At 44.3% G+C, this 12,788-nt stretch overlaps 1 protein-coding gene and 1 long non-coding RNA gene across 8 annotated transcripts in view; one reads left to right on the top strand and one right to left on the bottom strand.

The window, feature by feature from the left end:
- HTR1E (5-hydroxytryptamine receptor 1E) overlaps positions 1-330 on the bottom strand; it is a 34,714-nt gene extending 34,384 nt beyond the window's left edge. For 5 of the 7 annotated variants that reach the window (XM_085574813.1, XM_085574815.1, XM_085574814.1 and 2 more), the window contains exon 1: positions 21-328. The gene's annotated coding sequence lies outside the window, so the exon portion shown is untranslated. Of the gene's footprint in view, positions 1-20 lie in introns of all 7 variants that reach the window. The other 2 variants (XM_085574818.1, XM_021546269.4) reach the window with 1 other exon arrangement.
- LOC146767856 (uncharacterized) lies at positions 250-1,578 on the top strand. The gene is made up of 2 exons (XR_014953667.1): positions 250-289; positions 1,344-1,578. It is a non-coding gene; the product is annotated as an uncharacterized LOC146767856 (long non-coding RNA).
- Positions 1,579-12,788: the final 11,210 nt, after the last annotated feature.

Here is a 12,788-nt window from a genome sequence, read left to right as displayed (position 1 = left end):
CCCCGGCCCCGGGCGCTCACCTGGGCTCCGATGCCGCGGCTCCTGCTCCCCTGTTGGGGGTGTCCGCCGCGGGGAGGGGGCCGAGCTCCGCCGCCTCCCCGCAGCGCGGCAGCCGCCGAGTGCCGCGCTGCTCCCGGCGCTGGGATTTATCGGCGGCAGCGGGCGGGGTGGGGGAAACGCCGTGCGGAGCCGCTTCGGGGCGCGCCGCGACCGCGGGCAGCGCCCGCTGCCTTCCCGCCCCCCTGGGCGGGGGGAGCCGGCGGGGTCGCGCCGAGGGAGGGGAGGGGAGGTGAGGATGGGGATGAGGATGAGGATGAGGATGAGGACGCAGCAGCTCCGTTCTGTTCCGCGGCAGCGGCAACACGGCACCGCCCCTCCCCGCCGCGCCCGCCGAGGCACCTCCGGGCACCGAGGCGTGCGGAGCGAGCGGCCCCGGTGCCGCCGCCGCGGCCAAGCCGCCGGCGCTGCTCCCGCCCGGCGCGGCTGCTGCCGCTGCCCAGGCACGGCCGCGGCCGCCGCCCGGCCCGGGCCGGGGGCGCTGCCGCTGCCCTGTCGGGGCGGGGGCGGCCGCGGCTGCCGCCCCGGCTGGAGCCCAGCTGCGGCGTGGCTCAGCCCGCTCCTGGCTGGAGCTCAGCCGCACGGAGAGAGCTGCGCCAGCGGCAGCGCGCTTCCAGGGCTGGTACCTGGTGCGGGGACTGTCTGGGAACCGGGAGAGCCTGCTTGGGGCTTGCCCGCTCTTCACAGCCCGTCCCTGATCACCCGGTGCTGACCAATGCAGGAGACGGCTCCTGGGACAGGCGGAGCTGGAGTGAGAACCATGTGGACTTGCGAGCGTGTTTTGGGATTGTAGCGCTGCGTCCACGCTGTCTGAGCACACGGGAGTGGAGTGGCTCAGTTTTGCCATGTATACGCTGTACAGAGCGAAGCATATCCTATGAAAGTACCACAGAGAGAGTTTAGAGGTTATCAATGACTAAAAATCAAGTAGCTCCCTCTGAGAATGACATAATTTCTACTAGTAATGTTAACTTTGTCAGATGCAACTTCGATGCTATATTTTCCACCAAAATAGGTAGGATGGAAGCTTCCTCACATACCAAATAATTAGTATAAAAATCCCACAGGAGAGTCTTAAAAAGCTTCTGCTTTTCTAAGGAAGGAAGGATGCATGGGACGCTAGGAAAACAAGAAGTAAAAGAACCTCTGCTTTATTCTAATGAGATTGTCCCTAATCAGAAATGGTATTATTATGTATAGCTTTAGAAACCTGTGTTTTTATGTGGAGTGGTGGTTTAAAAATCTAACTCTCTGTTCCTGTCTCTCCCACTTTACCAATGGGACAGAAAAATTAAAGAACTCTGTACTGGTGCTTTCTCGTGAAGTGCATTCAAGACTGCTGGAGGGCTCCATGATCTAAAATGAGAATGGAAGATGACATAGATAAAGAGCAATCTCTGGATCTCATCAATGATGTGCTAATACGCTTCTCAAATTTTGAACAACAAAGGAATGAGATTCCCAAGCATTTTTTATGGTCATCAGTGCTGAATAAAGTTTCTGTCTCAGACTTTTCAGAAAGTTTCTGACATCTCTTCTATTTGGGCGTCAGAGGAGGATGATAAGGCTGATATGTGTTCATACATCAGCCATAGCAGGGCCATAATCTTCAGCAGGGCCATCATCATGATTAGGATGTATTTAGATATGTGCATGGTTCTGTAAAACAACTTGCTCTGACATGTGTCACAGGCAGCAACTCTACATCTCACCCATCTTCCCCTAAAATACTGCAGCTACTGGTAAAACAAACTTCCAGCAGTAGGAGCTGGCTGTATCAATACCACATGGAGAGCCCTTCATCCACGGTACCAGACAATGAAAACACAGACTGCAAAATAAAAATAATTTTATGCAAAAATTAAGCATGGAATGAAGGATTTTAACTGAAACAAAGTGTTCTCAATGAAAAGCACAAACATCAGTCACTCACAGCTGAATGATTTCAAGTTGATCGGAAGCTGGGTGGAGTGACAGCCCAGAAAGTTTCACATTAAGTCAATTAAATCCCATTATTCCTTAGATTTTAAAAACTAATTAAATTAATTTCATGTGACTGTGAAAGGAGCTGAAATGACTGCCAAAAACTGTTCTTGTGACAGGCTACAGAGACAGCATTAGTCAGTAATTATGGCACCAGGCTGGTACTCAAGAGAGTTTTGTGTCTTATCTGCCCAGCTCTGAGCAGTGATAAGAGGACTCTTTAATTTCTACTAAGTGGTACTGGGGACAAGTACTCAGCTTGCATGGTGGGGAGAAATCACCATAACTGGACCATCTCTTACTGCATCCCAGCAATACTCCTCCAACCTGATCAGTGATTTCTTGGGTGTGTTTCTAGGTAGATGTAAAGCCTGCTGAGTTGCTTCCTATCAGATATCACAAATGTCTTGCCATGGAAAGAAATGTGCCTTTCAGACAAGACAATATGCATTGAGGTATGTGTGCATACATCTGTTCAGTCTACCAAATTTCCATCATGGCAGAACTGTGGATGTACTGGGAAAAGTAGTGTGGACCATCTTGTGGGCTAACCACAAGACAGTCATACTTCAGTTCTGGATCATTCAGATATAACTGGTCATGCTGAGCCATGATGTTTTGGATAGGAGACACCCAGCAGGGAATAACGGACTGTTTGCTATCTGCACATGTCTTTTTCTTTCTTTAATATATTGCCCTTCTCATTTCCTGATCCATTCTTTGCATTTAGGTTGCTATTTCCTTCCTAGGTGGTCATTGGACATGTCACCAGGCATGTCTCTGCAGGGCTGGAAGGAGCCACCAGAGTGGCTATCAACAGTGTGCTCTGTAACCCCATCCCTTCTGTCTGCAGGGCTGGCTGCTCAAATGCTGATGCAGTGCACGTGGGATTCATCTGCCTTTAGCTTCTGACATTGTGAGTTAATCATCAGAGTGCAAGCACACCACCTCAGGCTTTCTGTATAGCTAATGGAGAGAAATAGACACCTCCAGAAGGCAACTCATCTCATCCATCTTAGGCATCCTCTAGGGGAAGATGAAATGAGCTGCCTTTTGGAGGGGCCCATTTCTCTCCACTGAGTCAGAAGGGAGCCCAGGGTGACTTGCTTAGGTAAAGATGATTAACGTTTAGATATGTACAGTGAAGTGAAATGAATCTCACTTCTTTTGAGTAATTCTGGTAGCCATGACCTAGTGGAGATCAAGAACCTCTTGAGACTTTCCTGCCTAACCTATACAACCCTAGCTGGGGGCAAATCTGAGTTGTTTTGCAGTTTTCTAGCAAACAAACGCAGTGCTTAATCCCAGGGCAGCAGAATGATGCTAATCTAGGAGGGAATAGAGAAATGTTGTTCAAGCAGGTTCCAGAGGTGCTGTTTTGTACTGGCAGGTGGCTGCTCCCACCCACTTGTCCATCTTTATGTGGTGGCTGACTGCTCAGAAACAGGTGTCAACAGAACCACTCTAAAACAGGTTCTTGTTCAGCACTAGAGTGATTCAAATCCAATTTTAAGGGCTCTTGCAGCTCTCTCTGAAGCACCTTGTGCTGGGTATGATGAGATACTCTAAGAGAGACTCAGCAGATTCACCATAGTCATTTTTAGTCCTTTTCTCAAAACTGCCTTTTTCTGAGCCCTGCATGACACCCTGTTGCCTTCCTAAGGAGATAATTCCCTCTGAAAAGATGATCTGTTGTGCTGTCAGTAACCAGTAATCCACTGCACTGCAATTACTTCTCATAAGCAAATTAACAAAACAGCATCCTCATTTATTTGGATTAATTTCTGCAGTTAACAGTTGACAGATGATACCAAAAATACTAGTGTAAATAATGTGTAATTTTATATTTAAACTTCTCAGAAATATTCTCAGGCTTATGTTATTCTTGGGTGGTCCCTGGCTGTTAGTAGGAGCCTGAGGTATAAACAGATACTATTTCTGTAGGGAAAAGCAGAGCTGCCCTTTCAGAAATGCTGTCCTAATGAATCTACTGAAATTCAGAACTTGGCAGAATCATACTCCTCAGCGAGAAAGTGTCAATTGATCGTTAGTTTGCTGTTTTTCTCTGGTCCTTCCTTGTCTACATGTCAGTACTGCAGCCTCAGACACCCTGGAGCTGTGATGTGCTGCTTGGTGCTGTCAGTGATGTCTTCTTGCTCCAAGCGGAGCAACTGCAGCCTCAGCTCAGCAGCAAAGGCCAGTCTGGGAGCACAGGCCAGAGGACAGAGCACCAACCCACTCACATCCAGCAGACAAAGTGTTAATGTCTGTGGCATGCTACGGGCACAGCACGTTCTGGCTCTGCTGTGCTGGAGCAAAGTCTGTTTGTGACTTTTTTATTTGTACAATGCTCAAAATAATAATCTATTATCCTATGTGTGTGCCTTACTTAGGGTATGTTCTTGCCATCTCTCTCAGTGGCACTAGTAAGTGTTCAGCAAATGCCCCACTTACTCCATCACTCTCCCTTGGTTATTTTGCAGGCATATTTAGCAGGATGCTGTCTTGTAGCACCTCCCAAACTTCAGTAGCTCGTTCCTGTACAGGCAGTTCTCTTACTGCTCACAGCTTGTATGGAATCTGCTTTGCTTAATGCTTTAGCGGCATCTTAGTATGATATAACCCAACCAATGCTCCACCAAGGCTGGTGTTTGTCACAGGCTTTTGACTTGATTAGAGCCTGTCTGGTTGGTATTGTGCTCTACAGCATGCAAGCTTCAACTCCCCTGAATCTCACTTCTGAGATGTGGTCTCTGCAAGCCGTCTGTCACAACTTGCCTCAGCCCAGCTTCCCTGGGGCAATGGTGCTGCAGTGCCTCTTTGCCAGGCACTGCCTGAGGACCCCACTTCTTTCACAGGGCAGAGGGTTCAGATTACCCAAAGAGGCTGCGTGAAGATGCGTTCACTTCTGCTGTTTGTTTTAGAGTGTTTCTTAAAAGAGATGGGAAGTTGGTGAACCATTATGTAAGTTTTTCTGGCATATATATATTTGGAAGAAGATGTTAAAACATGTAAATATGGTAAAGGGGTTTCAAACTTTCATAAAATGTACCTGTAATTTTGATTTTCAATATTATACTCACTATTGGCACGGGAGTTGTGTGGGCTCCTGTTTGGACTGGATAAAAGACCCCAGTGTTGATTAAACTGTGATCAAACACAAACCACAGACTGTTCTTGACAGAGAACTAAGTACTTCTTGTTTAGATGCCACCCAAAATTAATTACGGGATCTTTTTTTTTATTTACAATAGAGTGAACAGAAGAGGATGTCTCCGACAAACCCTTTGCTTATGACTATCCAGTCAATATTTAAACTCCAAGTTTGTTAAGAATTCATTCAAATTTATCAGTTATTTAGTGATTTTGTATGTATGGGGAGAGTCCAGTACAGCAGTCAGTATATCTGAACACACTCAGAATTTCCCTGCTAAAACAGGAGTGCACTGAAATATGCAATTTAGTCCCTTATTGTACAGTGACTGGATGATCTCCCCTGCTTTTATTTTTCTGTAATTTAGTGTTATTCTGACAAACCACAAAGAAATGCACATAAATCATTTTCATATTTCTAGATAAGAAATAACTGAAACAGTATCTTAAAACCTTGGAAATAACAAATATTTGTGGAGACATCAAGCAAATAATAGTATTCTGTTATGATTCAAAATAGGAACACATAGAAATTACACAGAAAAGAAAAAATGTGTCTGAAGTGGTGAAAAGCAAAATCAGTTTCACACTCAGAACACAAAGCAGCTCATATTTCAAGTTGTCTGCAGGCAATAGCTATTGTTGATAAAATCCTTATGAGTAAAGTCATTGTGTTACTCTTTCCCCAGAGAACTTCCCCAAATTTTGACTTATTTTTGCTATCATATCCCACAGCAGTTCTTTAATTATATCTATCCTGCTTCCTGGGGGTGTGCCTGTGATCACTGTAAATTTTATGACAGTGTGTTTTTGTGTCGGTGCTGTAACTTTAGCTTAGGTTGCTGTTAGCTAGGGATGTTGCATGGTTCTTAGGCTGATTGTAATGGGGATTTGGGATGCTGTTTGAAAACTGCCAGTATCAAAGGATTAACTGGTGATGTTGAGGGGTGATACATAGAGGAAGGGATAATATGATCCTCCAATAGGGATGTATTTCACTATGTGTTTAAAAGATAAAATGAAGGTGGCATTCAATGGCTATAATTATGTTTCAATCTGACATCTGATATAGTTGCCTGAGTTGAATTAATTTAATTTCATGTGCTTTTATGGCAAGTTGCACCCAAAGCCTGCTGAAATTTTTAAAAAAACTTGCTTAGTTTGAGGGGTTGTGGATCACACACTTGGAACAAGTTGTGCAAAGACCATTTCCATTCAGGCATCATGTGTTCTATTCCTGTCTTTTCTGTAACAAATATTTATGTAATGTTTCACATTACCTAAAACATAACAAAGGTGGCAATGCCCAGTTAGAGGGTTACTGTATTTCAGGGTTTCGTCACCAAAACTTGAAGATATATTAGGACCTGACAGTGTAGAAAAATGTATGGCCAAGGAGATATACAGAGTTTTTGAGAACACATATGTACTAATTGTTTTCAGAACAGCAGCTGCAAGTAATCAAGAAATTATATCCTTCTCATGTTTCCAGGTGGGGTTGGGCAAATAAGTACTCCCATCACCATCAGATAATGCAAGAAGTTACTTACCTGCTGCAATTCTGCTGTTCTTTATGACAGCACTGACCCCCTTAGCTGAGCTGACTCCTCTATAAACTTTCTGACATGACAGAGCCCAGCTTAGCTACATCACTGTTGGGAATGGGGCTTTTTATGGATCACGAGTTTCTCAAGCACACAGGGAACGTTTGCTTTGCGCTGTGTTTGTTGCTGGTGGTTGCCTGATTATCTGCATGGGCTACCAGGTGCATCCCAGCTGCTGAGGGCCGTTGCTCAGTCAAAATCCCTGACAAGTTGACAGCTTTGCTTCCTTCTCATGGCCCTCATGTGATCAGTTTGTTTTGCTCATGGCTATGGCTAGGGAATACAGAGTGTGTTTGCAGAGCAATGCAGCTCTGATGTTCTGCTTCTGCACACACAGACATAGTGAATGGGCAATGAGTCAGCCCTATTCAGTAAGGGGGTCATGGTCCTGGAGCTACAAAAACATCTGAAGGTGGTTCTCTTTGGAATCCCAGATTGCTCAGAAATAACTTTATGTGCCACTGTTTATGCCATTTATGTCTTTTATATGCCACTGCTAGGTCCTATTGTCCACCTGTGTGTGTGTGTGAGTAATTGATGCAACACACAGGTAAGTGACACAGCCCAGGCATCCTTGTCACAAGAGATGCTGCGGGATAGCAGAGGGACAGCCAGGTTTGTTTTCCATGTGACACCAGCACCGACTCAAATCAAATGGGATGGGTAGAACATTTCTGCATGTAATTCTGGAGATATTTCACACCCCGTCACTACCAAGCAGCGTTTCCTTTGCCTAGTCTGCATTCCTTGAGGCTCATCTCATTTAGCTTGTGATTATTTAGAGGAAGCAGGTGGAGAATTCCCAGTGGGAGGATTAATATAGATGGAAATGAACTTGTCTGTGCAATCAGGCTAGTCTGTTTTAAGAGAATTCAAGCACATATGTTGCATGGAAATTCCAGATACCTGGCTCTTCGTGCTCCTTGCATTTTTTACATAATTTAGTTGCTTCTTCCCCAACAATCCATCTATCTGCAGTGGAAAACAGTAATGACAGAATATTATTGATCTGTTTGGCAGTATAGTGAATAGTAGTTAAAACTGACTGTACAGTGTCCATTACATTTTAATTTCCTACATTATTAGTTCTGTTTATCCCAATCTCCTGAAATCTTATGCCAGTCTGCTCCTTCTAGAGCCTACAACCTCTCATTTCATTTTAATTCACACACTTCTGGTGGATAAAAATAGCAGGGGTTCTGTCTACCAACAGAACAGAAGGACTGTAAGAAAAGCAAGATTTGTTTGGCACCTCTTTCACTAAAGTGTTGCCCTGTACATCTTTTGGGAGAAACACTGCTCAGGCAAGGTCAGCCATGGACAGGAACCAGGCACTGTTTAAAACCACAGATGTCTTTCTCTGAATCTTCCCCTCTGAAAGCTGAATGGAAGACTAACTCAGGCTGCTGCTGTCCTGCAGCACATTTCCATAATGGATCTAGATGCACAGTAGCACAACCTGACATTTCATTATTTTTAATAGTGCTATTGCTGGAAGGCGCTGCCGATGTGAGTGCACATTCCAGCAGCAGTTGGAGGTATTAATGTGGAATCACAGCAGCAAGTGCTGAAAGATGTGTGGCTGGGAGAAAAGGCCACTGACAGCATACAGTACACAGAGTAAGGTTCAATTACACAATATTTATAAGCCCATACTTTCTGTTTCAGCAGTGTGTAGCTGCAAAGAGGGGAGAACAAGCCTCCTGTATGAAGAGTAGCATGTACTTGACCAAGAAGAGAAACAACTGGCCCTCTATGTTTGGTCGTGTGCTGCAGCCTGGAGTTGCTCCTGCTGTGCAAACTGCTGCTGTCAGCTGTTGCAAGTGAAGGAATGTGTCATTCATTTTATGGAATAGTAATGTTTTTCTGGATTTATATGATCTCTTTTTTCCTTCCCACCCTAAGCTTTGCTGCCCTGCTCCAACTGGAAGGAAGAACAGATCTAACCCTCTCCCTGCAGTGCTGCAGGGAGCCATGGGGTTCCAGCTCAGTCCTGGCTGAGTGAACAGCACTGGGGACACTGCTGGGAATGGCAGAGAACATGGTGGATGTGGCACAGGCACCTGACTCAAGTCACAGATGATGCCCCAAGAGAAGGCTGGGTTTTGCAGGTGGTTGAGATGAGAATTACCTGGGAAGTGGTTGAAATTCTCAGGTAAGTGAAAGGAGAATTCTGGGGACTTTTTGGGAGCACAGCCTTGGAAGCCCTACAGCACCTCAGTCACACCACCAGTAAGTGTATATAAAGCTGAGCTTGCCTACATCAACTGTATCAGAAATACTAGATTTGGGTATGGATGTTGCAATGAGAGGACTGATGGGGAGGAGGAAATTCAGATAGGGTTGTCCATCCGGGAGGAGATGGAAGGCTTCCCCAGTCCTGCAGAACAGAATGCACGCAGACATCCCATCCCAAAAAGAGGGAGAGATGTACCTGGCAGGAAGCCCCTAGCAATAGGAGCTGGTCATGACCTTATGATCAGCATATCTGTGTCCCAATGTCCAACATCACAGGTCAGGGAAGAAATACTGAGATTTAGGAAGGATTTTATTCTATCCAAACACAAAGGAGGGAATTTGCAGATCCCAGAAGCAGCACAGTAGAGCTATCCCTGCAAAGCCTCCATCCCTTATTATCTCTGGGGGCCCAAAGATGCATTTCCCAGTTGTGCATTGTTTAGCCATGCTGGTGTGAAGGAAAAGCATCCAGATGACCACCAGCATGGCTCACCTGAGTTCTCCGGGACACACAGGACAGTGGGGAGCACCAGAAACCATGGAAGATAGAATATATCCTCTCTTCCAAAAAACATGTATTCCTACCTCAAAGCTACATCATTATTTAGTGAACAACAAAAATTTAGTTACCAACAAAGTGGCTGAAGCAGATCAAATTTTGCTATAGGTGCATTTTCAGTGGTGACTGACTGTAGCAGGGAGAAATCCTGGCACCTCATCTCTGAAATATATTTTAAATACTTGCACTGTGTTTCCAATACTTTTACATGTTTCCCATTTTCCTTTACTGTGCTCTTTGGATGCAGTCAGGTAATCCCTCAGCAAACTCATAACTTGACCTTCTGCTAACACCACCTACTGATTCCAATATTGAGTTTTTATAGAAACATGAAAAGCAATTGATTAAATTTGGATAAATATTTAGTAGGACTTTTAAAACTCAACTCTTGCTATTGCCTTTCTCATATTTAGGTGCCACCTGAGATAGACAAGTAGAAATGTCAAAACCTCTGGAATGGATTTACATTCCAGAAAGTTCAGTGTGCTGCAAGGGAATTAGGAATATTTAATGACAATAAATTCCTTTGAGAAAGGACAAGATGGGTTGTATGAACAACCTAATCTATTTGTCACAGGTAAGCAAGCCATGAATAACACATGGACTCTAATTTAGGAATGTAAATAGGGAGATGCCTGATTTGAGGCACCTAGGTCTATATATTTTAGGCATCATTATATGAAAAAAGCAGGCAATTTTGTACAGTTGTCTGAGTTCATAATGGGCCCTGGCTAAATTTAGTTTCCAATAGCAAGGCTTCAGGGGAGGTTTAATGATGCTGCAAATAGCAGTGCACAAAGCGCCGTAACCATTTACTTTCTTTTAAGTTACAGCAGTATTTTAAAAACTGCCCCCCTCCCTTGCCCCCCCACACACACTTCTGCTCTTTGTTCAGTTTTTTGTTACAGAAACACCAATTTGAGTCATCTGACTGCTCAGCTCAGACTTCCCATGTCCTGGTGTTTGTTTGGAGCCAAATGACCCTCACCATGTCCTCTGGATGCCCTGTCCTGCATGGAGAGCAACAGGACTGCCGGGCTGGGGTGTTTCCTCCTGGTGCCAAAGCCCAGGGGGAGTGGATGGCGGCATCTGGGGTACAAACCCACAAACTATTTCTAAAATAAAATATGTCTCTCCTCATCTTCCCTGTTGATGACAAAGGTATTGTAAACCCAAGTTTATCTTCTCTCCCTGCTCAACCAGATAGGAACAATAGGGAATCCAGCTTTAGTCTTCTATCTAGGAAGATGGTGAACAAATTACTCCTTACGTCACGAGTAAAGGTGTTTGCCACTGCAGTGTGGTGCATCTTAAAGGCAAAGTTTGAAATGGAGCAAGTCCTTGGGTGAGAGCAAAGCAGAACATTTCAGGGACTGCAGCACAACAGAGGCAGAAGTGAGTGTGGCTCTGCTGTGGTCTTTGGCCACTCTGACACTAATGCAGATGTGCTCAATCTTCAGATCCACCCACAGATGTTACATATTGCTTGCCTAAAAAGCAGCTGTCTGTCAGAGAAAAGTGACTCTCAAGAACAAATAACAGAGAGAGAACACTGCTCTTAGATGATATTTTCTAAAGGAAAAATATCTAAAGGAGGTCTGTACATACACACCTATCATAGTCATCAAAAAAGTAGAAATAATCCCCTCACATAATGACTTCTTCTTAGATACTTGGAATTCAGGCTTCATTTTCTTACCTGAATGTATTTTTTATTGCTCTCAGAATTTGTTCCTTCCATACATTGTGTAAGCAAGCACAGATGATGAATAAATAAGTTGGAGAGTTAACATGGATCGTTTTCTCCAGCATTGCTGATGAAGTTCTGAATCTCTTTTACTTGCATGTGGGAACATGTTTGTAAATTATGTTCACAACATACATTTCAACTCTGTTGTTGTAGCCCAAAATATCTCTCAAGGAAACAGGAAACAAGTGAAAAACCCACTCAGCCAAATCAGCTTTTCCTTCTCCTTGCTTTTAACGTGATGATTTGGTTGGAAGACTGGCAGAAGGTGAATCAGAAGTAACTAAATTGCAGAACAGTTTGGTGATCACAAGATACATGCAGAATAGTAATTAATTAATTAAAAAAATTATTTAGTATGATCTAAATGTAGGGATCATAGTAGAGATCTCACATTAAAAGGGAAAAAAAAAGAGTTTGCAAAGAGATCATCATATCCATGGCAACATAGGAGGGAACTTTTCAACAAAGAGAGGAGCTGTTTGTCTAGCTGTTACTGCCTCATGAACAACAGGTACAACACTTCTGGGAAAGTGCTGAGCAGTGGGTGAAGATGTTATTTTGGGAGGACCTTGGTCCTCCTGAGATGTTGAGTCAGTCCTAAGGAAGCAAAAAGGAAGGGGGATGTCACAAATTGTGAGCAACACCCAAGCCCGCCTTGTCTGGCTCCTCCCTGCACCCCTGTTGGGTGATATTCTCAGCAAATGGCAGCCCCCAAAATTCAGCTGCCACCACAAGGACACACTGATGTCCAGGGCTGACAAGTCTGGCAATGTAGTCAGGCAAAAATAGCTTAAGTACCTGGAGTTGGTGGCAGAAGGGCAGTTGTCCCACAATTATCTATTGGGCACTTTCTAGGATCACTAATGCAGTACTACTTAGGAAATCAAAAATATGTCACAATAATCTTCCAGCACCTAGTGCTGGAATATGTAACCATAGTGTGGACATGGATAATAAGTGAGGCTTGTCTCTCTGACAGTATGGATAAGAGAAAGCTGCTCTGTATTGGCAGTGTCACAGCTGTATCTCTGGAGTGAGATAAAGTTCAGAAACTTTAAAATTCAGAAACATCCCTCTGCCTGAAAGGGATGCACACAGCTAAGTAGTGAAATTTGCTTGCCTTTGGGGTTCTGTGCACACAGAACCTGTACTTAATCACCTTTTTTCTCATCTACAAGAAAAAGGGGAGGACCTAGATGAAATCTAAGTGGAATCTCTGGAACTGGTTCAGATCTTCAGGCGAGCATAGGCATCCCTTTTGAGTCTGTGAGAGTTATTTCACTACTACTGGCAAAGAAAAGAAACTGGGAGAGCTGAGCAAAATATTTTCATTCACTCTATGGTGTCTGATGAAAGGAGAGCTTTTGCCATAATTCTGAAGTTTTTTCTTTTCCTAATAAATATATAGAAAAATCTCAAACAAGGTGTTCTTTAAATGCAAGCT

The sequence above is a fragment of the Lonchura striata genome, chromosome 3, assembly GCF_050655825.1.
Source record: "Lonchura striata isolate lonStrDom1 chromosome 3, ASM5065582v1, whole genome shotgun sequence".
Taxonomy (NCBI): Eukaryota; Metazoa; Chordata; class Aves; order Passeriformes; family Estrildidae; genus Lonchura; species Lonchura striata.
This window is presented reverse-complemented; position numbering and strand designations above follow the sequence as displayed.